This window comes from Vulpes vulpes, chromosome 7 (assembly GCF_048418805.1).
Source record: "Vulpes vulpes isolate BD-2025 chromosome 7, VulVul3, whole genome shotgun sequence".
Classification (NCBI taxonomy): domain Eukaryota; kingdom Metazoa; phylum Chordata; class Mammalia; order Carnivora; family Canidae; genus Vulpes; species Vulpes vulpes.
Genome location: NC_132786.1, coordinates 76,460,427 through 76,480,131, shown reverse-complemented (window position 1 = coordinate 76,480,131; position 19,705 = coordinate 76,460,427). Strand labels below are relative to the sequence as shown.

At 35.0% G+C, this 19,705-nt stretch overlaps 1 long non-coding RNA gene across 2 annotated transcripts in view; it reads right to left on the bottom strand.

Annotated features, from left to right (window-relative positions):
* The window catches only part of LOC140599693 (uncharacterized), a 279,725-nt gene extending 261,443 nt beyond the window's left edge, over window positions 1-18,282 (bottom strand). The window contains exons 1-2 of one of the 2 annotated variants that reach the window (XR_012002645.1): window positions 17,730-18,282; window positions 16,828-16,996 (exon numbers count right to left, since the gene is read on the bottom strand). This is a non-coding gene — a long non-coding RNA (uncharacterized lncRNA). Of the gene's footprint in view, window positions 1-16,827; window positions 16,997-17,729 lie in introns of those variants that run through there. The other variant, XR_012002646.1, reaches the window with a different exon arrangement.
* Between the last annotated feature and the right edge of the window lie 1,423 nt (window positions 18,283-19,705).

Sequence of the window (19,705 nt, the reverse complement as noted above, 5' to 3'; positions counted from 1 at the left end):
GAGAATTCTTGTAGGTAAGCCACATATCCACACAAACTTTTGTGAACACCTCCCTCCTGATCATAGATTTTTCCCACTTAAATGAGAGAAGAATTTTCACAAGCAAAATCTCAGTTTCAATGAAGGCTATCAGCTGGAAGAAGATAGGAAAACTTTGTAACTATGATCAGAGAGTTTCAGACTAGAATATAGAGATCAGGTCTGGGAGACAATGCTAAGAGGAATAACTTAAGGATCAGAGGCAGGAAGCCTAAAATGTTCTAAAGGTGAGAATGCAGAAAATAGCAGATGACTACAGGGATTTATATACTCGGTAGTGACTAGAGACACCAATGGTACAAATCCTAGTGGATCAAATATACCACAGGGTTTCCAAGTGAAATGATTTCTGCAGTACATTGGTAGGTGGAGTGTAGGCATAAGGAGTACTAAGGCTTTTTAACATTGGCTGTGACCTTGCTCACCAGAGGAAATCCCTGTTTCTAGTGGATGGGGACACTCTTAGAAGAAGTCAGCAACAATCTGGATTGACAGAACTATTAATATGCTTATCTCTCTATTTTAGAAACAACACTGATATTTCTTTCAACCAAAGGTAAGGTCAGGGAACATTATGCATTAGTCTTTGTGCCTCTACTGCTTTGTAGGTGCTCAAAAGTATTTATGACTACATTACTGAAGTGAAAAAGATGATGTGAAGAATTCAGAGAACCACAACAACCCATGCCAAGACTTCAGAAATCAATGACGTCCAAATATAAGAGAGACTTTGAGATTGCCCCAATAAAATTTTTAAAATAATGGTAGAAGCCATATGTTAAAAAGGTAAGAGTAATGGTAAGTATTTTAAGGCGTTAGTCATCACATACACGATTTTGAAGTTAAGGTTGTTTGCTCTGGAAGACTCTTCTCTGGATGGGAACCAATGTCAGAATGTGTAAAACAGATCCTAGGTCAAGTTCAAAATCTCACTAGTAAGTCAATTAATGCTGTGGTTGTGGCTGGTTAAAATGGTGGATGAAGCAAGAGAAAGAGAAACTTTTTATTGTAGTTATATTTTTCTACCTGATTTTCTTGCCTCCCACCTTCTCCAAGTATTAACTATTTAGATAAATCCCATACTTCACAGTACATATTTCCCTAAATGTCTTAAATTGCCTATAGTGAAGCACATTTGCTATGTTTCTGTTCTCCCAATGGTAGTAAATATTTCTTGCCTCTTCAATTTATAGATCCATTATAAAATCAGTCTCGGAAATGATTTGGAGGTGAGTGGGGAAAGGTATGTGATTCATTATAACTGACCCTAACAATACCATTTACTAACAAGTGAATTTGAGCAACTAACAGACACTCTACTACCCTAAGTTTTTCTCACATATAAAGGAAAGTTAATAAAAATACTTCCCCTCCCCATAGGAGATCATGTATGAGAAAACAGCCCAAGTGAGATCATCTATGAGAATCACAGGGTAAATTATAAAGAGTTTGAATATGTTAGCTACTATTATCTTGCTGTTTACACTTTATCATCTACAGAAATGCCTGTTAATCCCTGTCATTCTATCTGCTAAGGGCTCCAGATACTGACTATGGACATTGACTCTTGGCCAAGGGTTTTAAGTGGAAAGCCATTCAGGAAAAAAGGAATAACACATTAAATACCAGTTTTTATAGAACTGTGGGGGACAATAAAAATTTTGTTCCCAATCAATTACTTGAAGTTTGCCATCTTTGCCACTGGCAAGCATGCAAACATTTAAGAAATATCTAATGAGAGCGAGTAATTGCACAGACTCTGCACACTGCTCAATTGTTTTCTGATGTGCCCTAAATGTGCTGACACCAGCTTTCCTTCATCCGTGCCCCTCTAGGCCAGGAACCTCAGATGGCTCTCTCAATAGAAAGTACATTGTGCTGATTCTGATTCATTAAAGATGTACAAAGACCACAATTTTGGAAGTAGTAAAAAAAAGTACCTCTCAAGTGACAAGAAGAATATGGCAGTGAAAATATAAAATGAAAGCCTAACAACAAGCTTTTCTTTTTTTTTCTTGTATTAAAATAATATCAACTATGCAACAAATTTTAAGGCAGAAAATTGCCAAATCTGAAATGCTTATTTATGTGACCTCATCCTGAACCTCTCTATCATTGAACCAGAGGATTTATCTCGCCTCCATAGATTTAAGTCCATATACTCTGTTTATTTATTCATTCATTTGCATTCAATTAAAATTTTCATTATTTAATTCTTTTGATTTTATGCATTGCATTAGTTGTAGTAACATTCATTAAGCAATTGCTATATTTCAGGCATCAAAATAAGGGCTTTACATGAATTATCTTATTTAACCTCCTAACAATTCTGTGAGATAGGCTCTTTATTATGCCCATTTTATAGATGAAGAGACTAAGTAAGACTCAGGGAGATCACATTACTTATCCAAATTCACCCAAATAAGCTAGTAGTAGTGGGTGAGCAACTCAAACTAGATCTGTATAACTTCAAAGTCTGAGTTTTTAAATATTATATTAAACTGTTTAAGTGTTGGGGCTCCCATCATGAGGGAACATGATCCGTCTTATTAGTTCTAGTGGAGGAACACAGAACAGGGGCTGGGAGATATGGGAAGAGTGTGTGAATCTCATCTGTGGTTAAGAGTATCAGAAGAGATGAGAGAGGTAGAGAGGGAGGACAAGAAAGCCTGGGGGGGTGAGCATCTGCCTCCAGCTCAGGTCATGATCCTAAGGTCCTGGGATCGAGCCCCGAATGAGGTTCCCTGCTTATTGAGTAGTCTGCTTCTTCCTCTCCTTCTGTCCCTCTCCCCAACTCATGCTCTCTTTCTCTCTGAAATCAATCAATCAATCAATCAATCAATAAATAAATAAATCTTTAACAAAAAGAAAAAAAAAAAAAGAAAAGTCCTAGAAGTTGTGACACAGAGTTCTGCTTTTTTGCTGAAGATGATATGGTAAAACTGAAGGATTAATCTTTTTTGAAGATCACTGTGCCATATTTATGCTGGATGAACTGCAGTAGGGCATGGCAGGAGATATAAGAAGCAGATAAGATAGCTATTCTGATAATCCAGACAAGAAGTGATAACGATTTAGGGCAATGACTATAGAATGGATAAGAAGAATGGGGTTTGAGAGACATGGAGCAAGCAAAAATATCAGGTTGTAAAGACTGGGTACAAGTGATGAGGGAGTGGGAGTAATAGAGAATTCTTCCTGTTTAGAGACACTTTGTGTTATATTTACCTATAAAGTAATACAAGGGCATTACAGATTTGGGGGAAATAAGATGTTAGCTGAGGAATCTATGGTACAGTGCAGGTGCTCAGAACAGTCAAGGCTTTAAATTTGGGAACCATTACCAAATGATTCTTCTGAGATATCAACTCATGGTTAACAATGGTTGCCTGAAACTCTGTATCAATCAAGATGGTGGACAAAATGGAAAGACCTAGCCAGCAACAAGCACATAGGATTCTACTTGGAAACAAAGAAATCAATCTGCCTAGAAAAAGAAATGCTTGAAAAACTAGAGTAATAGTATGAAGCCAGCAATGAGAGAGGTGATACAGTGGAGTGGCCCCCAGAGTTGGACAGTCTGGGCTTGGATCTCAGTTCCCCAATTACTGTCAATGTGACTGTGGGTCAGCTACTGAATCTCACTGTGTCTCCAAGTCTTTAACCTGGAAAATGAGCATAATTATATTAATACCTCAGAGAGTGCTATGGGGCTATGGGAATTAGATATCCATGAAAAGTGATTTGCCATGTGAAAAAAAAATCAATGTTGTTTATTTCGTTAAAAAAAAGAGAAATGTACATATAATATATGTTTGGAGATAGACAGATATATAAAGATATATATGAGGATATTAAGCGCCAGACAGAAATTCAAAAGATACGATAGAAAATGAGACATTAAATGCATTAACAGGGAAAACTGAAACCATTGGTCATTAAAAACGACATTTTTCTTAAAGGAAAAAAAGACATTTTCTTCATATAAACTAATACAGAATAATGTGAATTAGGAATTGTTCAATCAATTTTGTTTTCTTCAGACACTAAATTTGAAGCCCAAAGATATTCAGTAACATAATCGAGGTCACACTCAATCAAGCCAGAGCTCAAATGAGTACAATTTCCTAATCCCCACTACAATGAATTTTTTATTACATGATGCCAGATAATAATCCTTTTAAAGAAGAATCTATCAGTTGAGTAGACATCTTTATAACATTTGTGCCTCATTTTTTTTTATCACTTATCTATCAGAAATAGCTTGTGTCAAGTTGTTTTTAGAACATAAACTCCCCGAGGCAGAGATTTTTCTACCTTTCCAGAATTAACTTTTCCTGATAATGAGCAATGTGCTCTGTATGCAGTAGGCAGCTTCAGATAGAATAACGAGCATTTTGTTTATCTGGCTGAAAGACCGTGAATGGGTATTTGTCCTTTGGTGAAAAATCACATACTGAGTAATTTCAGTCTTTCTGTTGACTGTCTCCAGAAAGTTTGTATTTCCTATAAAGCACTCTTTTTAAAGTATGTTGATGAATGGGTTGGCAAGATAGAAACAAGAAGGTGATGGATTGAGGATGAAGACCAGTGAAAGAACTGGGAAACCCATTCTCTCATGTAATTGTCACCCCTCCCTCCCCTTCCCCTGCTGAGATATTTCTATAATTTGTGACTGCATCAGGTTGGTGTGTCTACTAAATATAGGATATGAAATTTCACTTTAATAAAGCTAAAAATTCAGAGGCTCATACTCCTTACGCAAAGACTTAACTATGACTAATGAACTGCCATGAGTTTTGAAAACAGCCTCACTTTCTCTAGGATATGAATTTGTAGAATGGAAAAATGTCTTTCTGCAAAATGTTGTTTCAGACCTCAGTATGTAAACTGATGTTTATTCTTACTATACTTTTCCATATTTCATATGTCATCAGTGGGGCTTGCTCTTTTTATTTTTTACACATTAGATTTACATAGTTTTTTATAGATTAAAAAAATTCAAGGATATGGGTACAAAATATTGATTGGGCAGGTTAAAGACATAATATCATATATCCCTCCTTTGTTCAACAGAGAATTTGGGGCATCCTAATAGTGAACGGAAAATGTAACCTGGAAACTCAGGGCAATCATTCTAAGAAATTCCAACAGCTTTTCTAACACTTAGTGCTTTTTGGATGCTACTTCAAGGAATTATTACAAGAAAATGAGAAATAATCCAATTATGAGATAATCCAGGATAAATAATAATGAGTAAATAGAACCCATGATAATGGTCCTTAAATGCATGTTTAAATAATGAAGCATTTACATTTACCAGAAAGGGTGGATGACTTCAATAAAGTTGTTATTAGATAATACTCATTTGGTACTTTGCATTTTAAAAGTATGATCTTGTTATTGAATTGAGAAAAAAGTTTCCAACATTCTATATGAATAACTCTCACTCACAGATTATGCATGACTAGAAAATACATGAAAAAGTTGCAAAAAAAATGCTATTGGTAAGTTTCAGAAGAAAGATTGTGAATTTAAGGAGCTGAATGTTGATTTTAGAAAACTATGCAACTAGGGCCAGGAGAAGCAAAAACAGATCTTTTCAATCGGATTACAAATAATGACACAGGAACCCATCTGCCTATGTTTTATGATGAAGAATGCTGTAATTATTTGATGAGTAGGAGGGAAAGTTTGGTGGGATGAAAAGTTGGAAGAAAGCCAGGGAAGCTGGCTGCCTCAAGTTCAACAAGAAAATGTCAAATCAAATGTGTGTTCTCTTCCTGAAAAATACCCACCCTCATTATGCATCCATGTGTTCATGACTGATGCAAATGAATTTTTCAAGTGCTATACAAATGAGTTGCCTAACTTATGTTAGCCTAGTGAGAGCAAATCCCTAGTAATATACAGAATTATATTTTTAGCCTTAGATAAAAGCATACAGACATTAAATGTTTGCAGGCTCAATCTTCCTTTCCTCTTTACTATGTTCCGATTTAATTAATGAAATACTAGAATTGGGACAGTTGTGGCTTTGGACTGGAAATTATGTGAATTCTGGCTATCATCTTTATGGGCAAAACTAGGCTACTGGTACTTCCCTAAGGCAAACACATCTGTGATTTAAACTAATCAGTTCCTGAGAGTCACTGTTGCTCCATACAAACAGGGTGAAAATAACATGTCTTTGCAATGAGAATCTGTTATTTTAAAGAGAAATCATATCATTTTGAGTAAACCTCACCTTAATGGATGAAATATTTGCATATCAATTACTAATTTTCCAACTGAATGTTTTAGTCAATGAGCATATGAGAACATTTTGATATATTGTCCATCAGATATAAACTCTGATTACTGTATTAATTCTATATTTTTGCTTTATAAAACTGAAGATATTTTATCTTTTATTTATTTACTTTAGAGAGAGAGCACACAACATGAGAGAGGGACTGGGAGAGGGGCAGAGCAGGAGGGAGGGGAAAAGGGAGAGAATCCCAAGCAGACTCTGCGCTGAGGACAGAGCTCAATCCTACAACCCTAAGATAATGAACCTGAGCTAATGCATAAGAGTCTGACACTTAACTAACAGAGCCATCCAGGCACCCCTGAAAATGATTTTTTTAGACAAATTTGAGGAAAACTGAATCTTTTTGTTTTAGTGGAGGATTCAGACAAACTTTCTGGAGACAGTCAACAGAAAGACTGAAATTACTCAGTATGTGATTTTTCACCAAAGGACAAATACCCATTCATGGTCTTTCAGTCAGATAAACAAAATGCTCGTTATTCAGAAATTAACCTTTATCAGAAAGTAATTGCAATTTTAGTGAATACTAATGTAAACACTGTAATAGTAGCACCATAAGACCTTTAACCCTCACCACGAAAAAGCATGTACAGCTCAAGCATACCTTGAAGATACCACAGGTGTGGTTCCAAACCATCGCTACAAAGCAAGTCAAATCGGGGTTTTCCAGTGCATATAAAGTTATGTTTACACCAGCGTATAACCTGTTAAGTGTACAATAACATTTTGTCTAAAAAACATAGATACCTTATTTGAAAATACTTAGTTGCTAAAAAATGATAACCATCATCTGAGCTTTCAGCAAATCAGAATCTTGCTGGTGGAGGATATTGGTGGCTGCCGACTGATCAGGGTGTTGGTTGCTAATGTGACCATGGGGTGACCATGGCAATTTCATTTTTTTTAAGATTTTATTTATTTATTCATGAGAGACACAGAGAGAGAGGCAGAGACACAGGCAGAGGGAGAAGCAGGCTCCTCTCAGGGAGCCGGATGCAGAACTTGATTCCAGGACCCCGGGATCATGACCCGAGCCAAAGTCAGATACCCAACTGCTGAGCCACACACGCATCTCCAATTTCTTTAAATAAGACAAAAAGGAAGTTTTCCACATCAATGGACTCTTCTTTTCACTCATTTCTCTGTGGTATTCAATGCTGTTTGATAGCATTTCACCCATAGTAGAACTACTCTCAAATTGAAGTCAATCCTCTGAGACTCTGCCACTACTTTATCAACTAAGTTTGTATATTATAAATCCTTTGTTATCATTTCAACAGTCTTCACAGCATTTTCACCAGGAATAGATTCCATCCCAAGACATCTCTTCTCATCCACAAGAAGTATCTCCTCACCCTTCAAGGTGTTATCATGGGATTGCAACTGTTTGTTTTCCAGGTGATAGTTGTTCAGTTACATCATCAGGCTCCACTTCTAATTCTGGTTCTCTTGCTCTTTTCACTATATTTGCAGTTACTTCCTCCACCAAAGTCTTAAACCCCTCCGTCATCCATGACAATATTAGCTAGATCTTCTGTATAATGTTGCAGCTTCTATACCAGCACTGGGATGTTATGGAGAGTTTCTTTCCTTAAACCTCAGGAACCAATGTCTGCTGGCTTCAAACTTTTCTTCTGCAGCTTCCTCACCTTTCTCAGCCTTCACAGAATTGAAGAGATAGGGCCTTTCTCTGGAGCAGGCTTTGGCTTAAGGGAATGTTGTAGCTGGTTCAATCTTCTATTCAGACCACTAAACTTTCTCCATATCAGCAACAAAGCTGTTTTGCTTTCTTATCATGTGTGTGTTCACTGGAGCAGCACTTTTAATTTCTTTCAAAAATTTTTCCTTCCCATTCACACCTTGGCTGTCTAACTCAAGAGGCACAGCTTTCAGCTTATCTCAGCTTTGGACCTGCCCTCTAAACTAAGCTTAATCACTCTAAATTTTGATTTAAAGTGAGAGAAATGTGACTCTTCCCTTCGCTTGAACACTTAGAGGCCATTATAGGATAATTAATTAACCTAATTTCAATATTATTGTGTCTCAGGGAACGGGGAGGCCCAATGAAAGGGAAAGAGACAGGGCATGGCTGCTCAGTAAGGCAGTCAGAACATTTATCAGTTAAGTTCACACTCTTATGTAGGCATGGTTTGTGCTGCTTCCCAAACAATTACAACAGTAACATCAAAGATTGCTGATTGCAGATCACCAGAAGAAATACAATATTAATGAAAAAGTTTGAAATGTTGCAGGAATTACCAAAATATGACACAGAGACATATGTGAGCAAATTTTGGAAAAAATAATGCTGATAGTTTTGACACAAGGCTGCCACAAGCTCTCAATTTGTAAAAGACAAAATATCTGTGAAGTGTAATAAAGTGAAAGTGCATTAAAAGGAGATATTCCTATAGCAAGTTAACTGACTTGTCTTCAAATTAATAAATACTTCAAACTGGAGAATGTAATGAAAACAAATGCAAATGCAAAACTTCAAAGAAAAGGCTTTGGAACATTTAATCCAAATATTTTCTTTAAAATTGGAGTTTGAAATATTTTAAGTATTTTAGTTCCAAGTTTACTCATAATTATTGTAATTATATATTTATTTTTAATAATTTAACAATTGTCCTTAGCTACATATTTATTCCAATTATTAATGAAAATTACACAATAATAAAATATGGAGCAGCAACTCTAACATCAAATACTAATATAACATGTTTAAACCTAAGAAAAAAAAATAAAAACAAAAAACTGAGATTAATTTGCCCCGGTTCTTTTGTCCTTTTCTTCACAAGCATGCAGTTAGTAAAGTCCTGTAAATGTAAATGCCAATACAATAGTATCTCATTGTTCTTCATGGAAATTAGTGATGCATGATAATGCATGTCATTAATGGTCATGAAAACCATTGGAGAAATCACATTGCATTTTAATGAATGAGTTAAATGCCTGGGATTGTCGACTATGTTAGAGGAATAATCATCTGAGAAAAATTAGTTCTGACATTTGGTAATTAGTAGTAGAAAAATTATAAATTTCACTGAAAGAACATTTTGTCTAAAATATTTTATGCTATCCAAAATGCAAAAGCCACAAACTACACTGTTTATAGAAAATATTTTATCACACAATCATAGTATTCTGGGTCAAGGAATTATTTTAAGAGACTTAAAAACATCCTTATCCAAGTAATAATAGCACTAATAGTAACAACTACCTTCTCTATCAGACATAAAGATTCATAAGAATAACAAGATTACTTGGACAATTATTTTTAATCTACATATATTTGATAAAACATGAATTAAAATTTTGTTGATATTTTTTTCTGAAGTTATGAGGCCATCATAATGGCATTTTGAAAGTTTACTCATCACGGATGTTCTTTTAAGCAGATTTGATATTGCCAAATATATGCAAAAAATTTTTTTACTTTTTTACTGTTTTGACATTTGCACCAATTGTGTAAAATCTGTGGTGGGCAAAACTACTGGCGTCTTAGGAATCAAGGCAGTGCCACCACAACGTACCAGTAGTTGGGTTCTTCACTGACACATACACTTAACAGCAACAACAAAGCCAGGTCTCTAAAGATTGTCCTAATAAAGCAGTGAAATTTATTAATTTTATTAAATCTTAATCCTTGAGTGCACATCCTTTAATATTCTGCCTGATAAAATGAGAAGAAAGCATAAAGCATTTCTGCTATATGCTATAAAGCATAACGGTTGTCTTGAGAAAAGTACTTGTGTGATTGAGCTGAGAGCAGAACTAAACAATTTAACCATAGAACACATATTTACCCAAAAAACAACCAACAAACAAACTATGATTATTCATAGGTAGATATTTGAACAACCAAAACAATTTTGAAAAAATAACAAAGCTGGAGAATTCACTTTGCTTGATTTCAAATCTTACCACAAATTTATAGTCATCAACGCAGTGCGGTAGTGGTGTTAAGGACAGGCATATAGGTCAATGAAATAGAACTGAGAAGCCAGAGATAACCCACACACTTATGGTCATTTGATTTTGACAAGGGTGACACGGAGGAAGAAGAATCTTTTCAACAAATGGTGCTAGGAGAACTGGGTAACCAGACACACACAAAAAAATGAATCTGGAACAGTGTCTCATATCATACGCAAAAATTAGATTGACATGGCTTATATGCTCAAATGTAAAAGCTAAAGCTGAAATATGCTTGGGATAAAATATAGCAGTAAATCTTTGTGACTGCAGGTTAGGAAAAGTTTCTTAGATATGTCACCAAAAGCGCAACTGACAAAGGAAAAAATAGATAAATCAGGTTTCGTTAAAATTAAAAACCTTTGTGCTCTACAGGATATCATATTTAAAAAAGTGAAAAGGCAACTCACAGAACCGGAATAAATATTTGCAAATCATATATCTAATAAGGGTACAGTATCTCAAATATTAAAAAAAAAACTCTTTAAACAACAAAAAGATAAATATCCCAGTTTAAAAGGGGTAAAGCTTCTGATTAGACATATCTCAAAAGAAGATATGTAAATGGCAGTAATGTCCATTAGGGAAATGCAGACCAAAACCACAGTGGTTTCTCACTTCACACATACTAGAATAGCTACAATAAAAGATAGGCAATAACTGTTGGCAAGGAAATAGAGAAATTAAACCCTCTTACACTGCTTTTGGGAATGGAATGTCAAATGGCGCACACACCGTGGAAAACATGTAGGCAGTTCCTCAAAATTTTAAACATAGAATTACGGGACGTCTGAATGGCTCAGCGGTTGAGCATCTTCCTTTGGCTCAGGGCATGATCCCGCAGTCACGGGATTGAGTCTCACATCAGGCTCGCTGCATGGAGCCTGCTTTTCCCTCTGCCTCTGTCTCTGCCTCTCTCTCTCTCTACCATGAATAAATAAATATCATCTTAAAAAAAATAAGCATAGAATTACTATAAGATCCAGCATTCTGGGGGATCCCTGGGTGGCTCAGCGGTTTGGCGCCTGCCTTTGGCCCAGGGCGCAATACTGGAGTCCTGGGATCAAGTCCCACATTGGGCTCCCTGCATGGAGCCTGCTTCTCCCTCCTCCTGTATCTCTGCCTCTCTCTCTCTGTCTCTCACTATCATAAATAAATAAATAGATCTTAAAAAAAAAAAAAAATCCAGCATTCTGAAAAAAAAATTAAAAAAAAAAAAAAGATCCAGCAATCCGTCCCATTACATTACATTTGTGTGCCTGTGAAAATTAAAAATGTCTTTCCACACACAAAAACGTACACAAATATTCAAAGTAGCATTATTCATAATAGTCCAAAGTGGGAAACAACCAACTGATGGATAAATAAACAAAATGTGGAATACCCATACAATGACATATTATTCAGGAACAAAAAAAAAAAAAAAAAAATGGCATACTGGATACATACAACATGGATGAATCTTGAAAGCATTATACTACACAAAAGAAGCCAGTCATAAAGAGAACATATTATATGACTCCATTTATATGAAATGTTCAGAATAGACAAATTCATAGAGACAGAAAGGAGATGAGTGATTATCTAGGATTTGGGGATTGTCCTGGAATGGGGAAGGACTGCTAATGGATGTGAGATTTCTTTCTGCGGTGATGAAATGTTGTAAAATTGATTGTAAAAAAAATAATAATAAGTAAAAATTTTAAAAAATTTAAAAAATAAAATTTATTTTAGTTCCTGCTTACTTTTGTGAATGTATTGCAAACCACTACATTTTAAAATTTAAATTGATAACTTTTATCATAGATGAATTATATATATATCTCAATAAAACTGCTTGGAAAAAAGTGAGTACTTGGCAGACATTTTTTTAAAAAAATGTAAGAAAAGTTTATTGACAGTATAAAAAGTTGTTTAAAAAACAGGGCTTCAAAGAAAAATAGGGCTTCAAATCCACATTGCAATTAATCTTTAAGAAACTACCACTTACTGAGTTTTGGTATAGTTTTAAAGAGGAATTATCTGAAAAGGCAATTAATGTACTTCTCTTTCCAATTTCATGTCTGCCTCTGGATGGATTTTTATTTTATACTTCCAGCAAAACAGCATATTATAATGGGTTGGTTGCAGGCCAGATATAAGAATCTAACTGGCATCTAGTAAGTCGTACATTAATGAGATTAAAAAGTAAAACAACACAATTCTTCCCATCAATAATTACATTTTTGGAAAATAGTTATTTTTCATTAAAAATATGTTATTATGTTAATCTGTAATGAGTTTAATATTACTTAGTTAATTAATTAAAATAAAAATTAATTAATTTTCTGTTTAATTTCTAATATGGTAAATATTGATAGTTCTAACAAACCTAAACAAAAGCTCTTTGAGATACTCAGTAGTTTGTAAGAAGGTAACAATGCCCTAAAACAAAAGTTTAAGAATTTCTGTTCCAGGGCATCTGAGTGGCACAGTTGTTTAAGCACCCAATTCTTGGCTTCAGCTCACATCATGATCTCAAGGTCATGAGATCAAGCCAAACATCAGGATCTGCACTCAGCGCAGAGACTGCTTGAGATTCTTTCTCCTTCTCCCTGCCCCTCCAGCATGCATGTGTGCACCCTCTCTCTCTCAAATAAATAAATAAATCTTAAAAAAAAAAAAAAGAATTGCTGCTTTAAGCCCTCCCATCACTTTCTAGTGGGGTAAACTTCGCTCCAGGAGTTCTGAGGGGTTTAATACAGGCCTAGTGAATTGGATAAATAAATTATGGAATATTTGGAAATATGGAGTTTTTACAAAAGTTTTAAAGATCAGTGGTTATAAAAGAAAGTCACATGTCTTGTAACTGAAAATAAATAACAAGAACAGAAAAAAATTTTCTCTGTTCTTACAGACAGCTGGACATGTGGTTACAAACACCCAGCCTAGAAGCCCAAGAAAAAGATAAAAGGATCATTATAGAGACATTTCAAAAAGAATTAAAAAAAAAAAAAGAATTTTGGTAGCATGTTAGCAGGATTTGAGAATTGGCTAGTATGGGAAAGAGATGGATTCTAGTGTCTGGAAAAACCTTTTGTACCATTAACAAATAGCTTGTAAAGAGGGAGGACTGTCTTATAATTATGAGTTTCAATCTGGCAAAAATTCTAATTGAAAATGGGATAATCATTCAAAAGGGTAGGGGTTGATAATTAAGTGAGCTACTTGGACTAGTAATATACACTGGACTGACATAGGCTTTAAATTATATTTTATGGGCTTTACACAAATTTATAGGCTTATATATATGATATACATATGTTTACATGAGACATATATATACATACATATGTATATATATGTATAAACTTTGAAAGTTTCATTATAAAACATCAGATTTATTAAAAATTTATTATTTAATAGTCAGGAGCTGAGATAAGAATGGGCCATATACAATGGTAAAGCAGAAAAGACCTACCATGATTCTAAAAATAAAATCAGATAGGTTGATATATATATATAAAACTTTTGGAAATTTTCAGAAAATGTTCTACTGACATTTGGGCCTTTGGTATTTTAGGAGGACAAAACTAAATCTCAAGTTTCTTTATACTGAGAATTAGTATATTGATGAGGCAAGCTGGGTGCTTGCAAAGGTATGAGGTAACTTAATCTTTTTGTAAACTAATCTCAGGAGTGACAGTTCATCACTTTAGTCATATTCTGTTTGTCAAAAGCAAGTCACAAAATCCACCTTTGTGCCACAACAGAGCACAGATACTAGGGATCATTGAGAACCATCTCAGAACCTGCTTCCCACAGAAGTTTAAATCATCGTAAAAAGACTTTTCACCTACACTATGTTAGAGGAAATGACAAAAGGCTAAGGAAGGTCTTCAGATTAGAGGAGACTAATGAGACATGACAACTAAATATAGTATGTGAGTTTGGATTAGATCCTGTACCAAATGGGAAAAGAATACTCTAAAGATATAATTAGGACACTTGACAAAACTGGAGTATGGATTGCAGATTAGGTAAATGTATTAGTGTCAAGTTTTCTGAGGTTAATAACTGTTCTGTAGTTATCTTAGAGAATGTCCTCGTTCTTTGAAAATCTACACTGAAACATCTAGGGGTAAGAGGCATAATGTACATAATTTTTACTCTAATGATTCAATATAATACTATATGCATATCATACCTACACAAACTACGCATATTTTATAGAGAGAGAGTACATGTAATAAAGCAAATGGAGCAAAATATTTTCAAAATTGGTGATTTGGGTTAAATGGTATAAGGGGATCCTTTATATTAACATTGCTACTTTTTGTTAAGCTAGAAATTTTTATTTCCAAATAAAAGATTAACTAATAATATAGTCAAGGTTACATGGAAGGGTTATAAGTAGTCTAGCCAGTGAAGGAACTATTCTTTAATAACTCAGAGTATTTGTTTTAGTACGAACCACATAGGGAAAATAGTTAAATACACTGTTTTTTATGTTCCAGGTACCATGCAAATGCTTTTTTATGTTATTCAGTTCAAATCTAACCACATTATGGGATGCCTGGGTGGCTCAGCGGTTAAAGCATCTGCCTTTGGCTCAGGGCATGATCCTGGAGTCCCAGGATCAAGTTCCACATTGGGCTCCCTGCATGGAGCTTGCTTCTCCCTCTGCCTGTATCTCTGCCTTTTTCTCTCTCTCTCTCTCTCTCTCTTATGAATAAATGGTCTTTTTTAAAAAGCTAAAATTCTCTACTGTATAGTTTCAAAAGCATTTGATTTCAGACACTGTGAAAAAATCAGCCTAAATAATCAACCTGAAGATTAGTGTCCAAAAGCAGAGAACAAAGAATTCTCTCAAATGCTGGAAAGGGCGGCTTCTCTTTAAATCTGTGCTCTTCCATTTTCACCTACATGTCTTTATAATTCCTTTCAAACCCAGGACCAAAGGAAACAAGCCATTCAAGCCTGGTGCTGCAGAGTGGGTTCTGGCATGGGAACATGGGTAGATGGCAGGAGGGCAGGAAACCACATGTTTGTGGATGTGGAGCTGGCTTTACCAAGGAAGAGCTTTCAGGATGACCTGCTGTTGGTCCTGCCTGGTACTAAGTTTCAAATCTTTTGACATTTTGCCCCAAACTCCATTTTTTTTTTTTTATTAATGGAAAAAGAGGTGAATGTAGATCAAGAATTCCCGCAGTGAGAGAGAACAAGCTTCTTTCTCTAACTTCTCTAACAGTCTTGGAGAATATTTGCTGTTCTTGTTCTCTCAATGAAACAATATGACCTTTTGCTTGTGTATCAAAAAATGATTATGACAATCTGCCTATGAAAATCCTGAACCTATATCATTAGCACTTACGAATTAGCTCGCATTTGCGGAGCACTTGCTATGTGCCTGGTTGTGCTTATCATTTTACATAGGTATTAATTCAGGTGGCTGGGATTTAAACCCAACGCTATTGATTGTTTGCTTAATGATTAATTTATATTTCCTCTTTGTGAGAAGAGCCAGGAAGTATAGGAAATTAAATTAGACATGGACAACAGTCTCAGAAAGCTTGCAGTCAAGTAATTGACTTAACGTATGGACATAAACAGTGAAGATATAAAGTAAAATGTACTAAATGCCATAAAAAAGTGATTTCAGGAGAACAAGAGTCATCAATTTCTATGAATAAGACTTTATAGAGGTGGGAAAATTTAAGAGGAGAGATTTTGATATCAAATATAATTAAGTAAATGAACAAAATGTCATTCTCATTTTAAAAAATCATAAGAAAAAATAAAGTTGCTGAAAAATAGGAGATTAGTTTGAGAATAGAAAAATTTCACTTTGGATGAAATGTTTATTTTGCATGAAAAGCAATTTTAAGAACAGTTCATACAATTTCTTGAATACCAGTTTAAGATAATTTAGTGATACATTTTACACAGAGCAAAGCTGTCTAAAGTTTTAAGCACAGGAGGGACATGGTCAAGGCTGTGCTTGAGAACTATAATATCAATGCAGAAGCCAGCAGCACATGTAGTTACCTAAGTTTAAGTTTAAATTAATCAAAATTAAATATAATGAAAAATTCAGCTCTCCATTGCATTAATCACATTTCAATGCTCAACAGTGCCCAATACCTATTAACTTCCATGTTGGACAGGAAAGATATAGAACATTTCCACCATCAGAGTTCATTCTATTGGGCAGAGCTGCTTTGAAAGATTAATCTGGTGGTGCATTACAAGTGGACCAGACAGGGGAGGAACCTAGAAATGGGAACTTGATTTTAACAATCTGGGTTAGAATTCCTGAGTAGTTGTAGTAGAGAATAGAATTTTACTTATGAAATGCACAATATTGCCTTGTACTCTTCTGAGTTCTACAGATATTCATGATAAGGACATTTACTACATACACCAGAGACACCAGGCAGGATTAAGATCTTTATATTCCTCAGCAGAAATTTTCTTTGGCACACATGAGAAAAGAAAAAAAGATGGAAATGACTCACCAGATTATGAATAGCTGGAGATCCTAACTTCCATGTGGAAACAGGGAATTCAAGCAGATGGGCTTCCTGAGATTCATCTCATGTGGGGATTATGGGTAACAACCGTCTGGCTTCCAATTTGGTTTGAATTTCAAGGGACATCCAAAATCATTCAGTTGCTCTTTAAAGTCTGTTTATACACAGAAAAATGCTATTAAGAATCTACACTCTTGATTTTCTTTTTTCTTTTTCCTTTTTTTTTTTTTTTTTTTTTTTTTAGTCTTCTTGTCTTTTAGTTTTTCTGTAATCATGACAACCTACAACAGGGGCTTTCTCAGTAAGGAAACTGAGGCCAAAATTAAGTATTTGGCAAGATTACACAACTAGTTAGTTGCAAAGCTAAGGCAATAACTGATGTTCTGGAATTTTTTCCTCCTGCTTCTTGATATTTTCAGAGTAACTCAGAACTTCAACTACCCATTAATTTCCTTTTCATATACTCACAGAATAGCAGTAATTGTAGCTCCATAATTTAACTTATGTTCTAAACACTGTCACATTTAATATATATTGTGTTGAGCATTTGCTTTAAATTGGAAGCATGAGGAATTAAATCATGCTCATGGCTAAATGTGTCCATTGAGGAAACAAGTTTAATGACCTGTGTTCTATGTAGTCATGACTATTCTCTCTCCACCTTCAACTTCTTCAGAGTCTGCATTACACTTTACGGCTCTTACTTGTTTTCCTGTCTGTCATCCTCCACTAGAACAGGATCCACATCATTCTTGCCTTTGTTCCCCTGTGCTTATCCCAGCTCTCAGCACACAGAAGCATTGATAAATAATGTATGAATTATATATGAGTAAAGAGGTAAATTGGAAACTCTTCTTATGTCTACCCGTATTAATCTCACTTCTGACCTTTTCAAGTACACAGGTTCATCAGGGGCACAGAGGAAAATCAGACCTTTCTTCTAGCACCACCTTGACAGCCAATTCAAAACTGCACAGTGCAGCAGGAGGAGACTCTGCAGAACCCTCTTCTTTCATGCCCAAAGGAGTCTTCAGCATTTCTGGATCCCTTTAATACAAGTTAGTTTCTTTTTAGTCCATTTAATTGACACTTTTTTTCCTGGAAAAAAAAAAAAAAAAAAGCCAGCCAGCGGTTTGCAAAGATGAGTCTGAGAACCTCTATGGGATCCTTAGGCATTCTAGAACCTGCCATACTGAAGGGATGTTGGCTGGTTGTGCTCTCCACAGACATATGGCTCTGTTCTTATATTGACCAGAAGATGAGTCAGACAACAAAACTTAGTCCTACTACTCCTATTTGCACCCAGAAAAAGCAGGTAGAAATTTCATCAAGTTGAATCAAATGGTTTGAGATTTAAAATACGTCTTCGTGAACACTAAAACCTGAACCCAAAAGAAACAAGATAAAAATCGTTTGTCTTACTCATCTCAAGCATCAAGTGACGATGCCTAATACAGTGGCTCCACTTTGCTTCTTGTATCAAGCTGGCAAAGGGTTAATGTGCATTGAAGATTGCCTCATGATTCAAAGAACAGTGATTCAGATACAAAGAGACAATGTTCTCCTTTGTTTTAGGCACTGCTATCTCATCAGTGCTCCCTACCTCCCTCCTTCCAACACAATCAGATTTCTGGTAATTAGATGCATAAAACATTAGGGCTCCCCAAGTTCCTTTTTAACTCTGTGTCCAGTTATTACTGTTAGTGTTATGCTAACGAAGTTGAGGTACAGACATTATGTTTTTTACAAGACAGGCCTTTTGTGGCAATCAATGTTATATAATGCCTGTTCTTAAAAAGGCTGTTCTCATCATCATATTCCCATCTGATGACATAAAAGAGCTCATATCATAGAGAACTTATTCTTCATGAATGAGTATTTCTCAAATACCTAATTAAAAACATATATCTACCCATCCCAAAGCAGTCAAGTTTTGCACCACTATCTTTTAAAACTACTATTTTGCTCCTATGAGAGTATATTCTTTATTTGTATTACTGCATTCTAGGCAGTTCTAAATCCCACTTACTAACATCCATGTTAACACACTTGAGTACAGGCTGCAACACCGTGTCATCATCAAAGGGAAAGGGGAAGATCTTGTTAGAAGTGACTTGATTAATATATAAGTTCAATACATTTAACACAATTTTACGTTTACTGGAAAGATGCGTAGAAAGTCAATAATTGCTTTAAGCTTTATAATACATTTTATGCAAAGAGCAGTGCTACACATGGCAAAAACATATTCTGAGAATAAAAGAATCCCTAAACGTGTGAATATGAGTTCAGAGTCACATACCTAGTAACTTCTAGATTCTCATTTTATTTCTAATATGAAGCAAAGCCCCACTTTGTTTCAATTGCCTTGAAACAAATTTTATACGCAAAAGCCCTGATTGAATTTCAGTGAATTTTATGTGCACTTTTGATATGCAATATATATATATATATATATATTCCTGAAAATTCTTCTACTATGCAAAAATCTCACAATAAAAACAACAGGGGATGGGGATATGGGGGGAGCAGTTTGGGCACAATATTCACAAACTTCATCAGTAACACATATGAAAAAATAGCAGTCTAATAAAAGGGGTAACAGTTTTATATATATTAAATGATTAAGAAATTCATAAGCAGCAGTATAAATATAACACTTTACCTTGAAAGTTACCAGAAGTTTGCTTGTGGCAACTGGAGGGGTCTCAGTTCATACATTTTTATGAAGTGGTAAAAGGAGTATTATCTGAAATTAAAAAGGAAATGTAGCATCAGATGTGGATGGCTGTGTCTCATAACACAAAGAGAACTGAGACATGGTATGTGTGTGTATGTGAGTTTTCTGGATTTATACACCGCT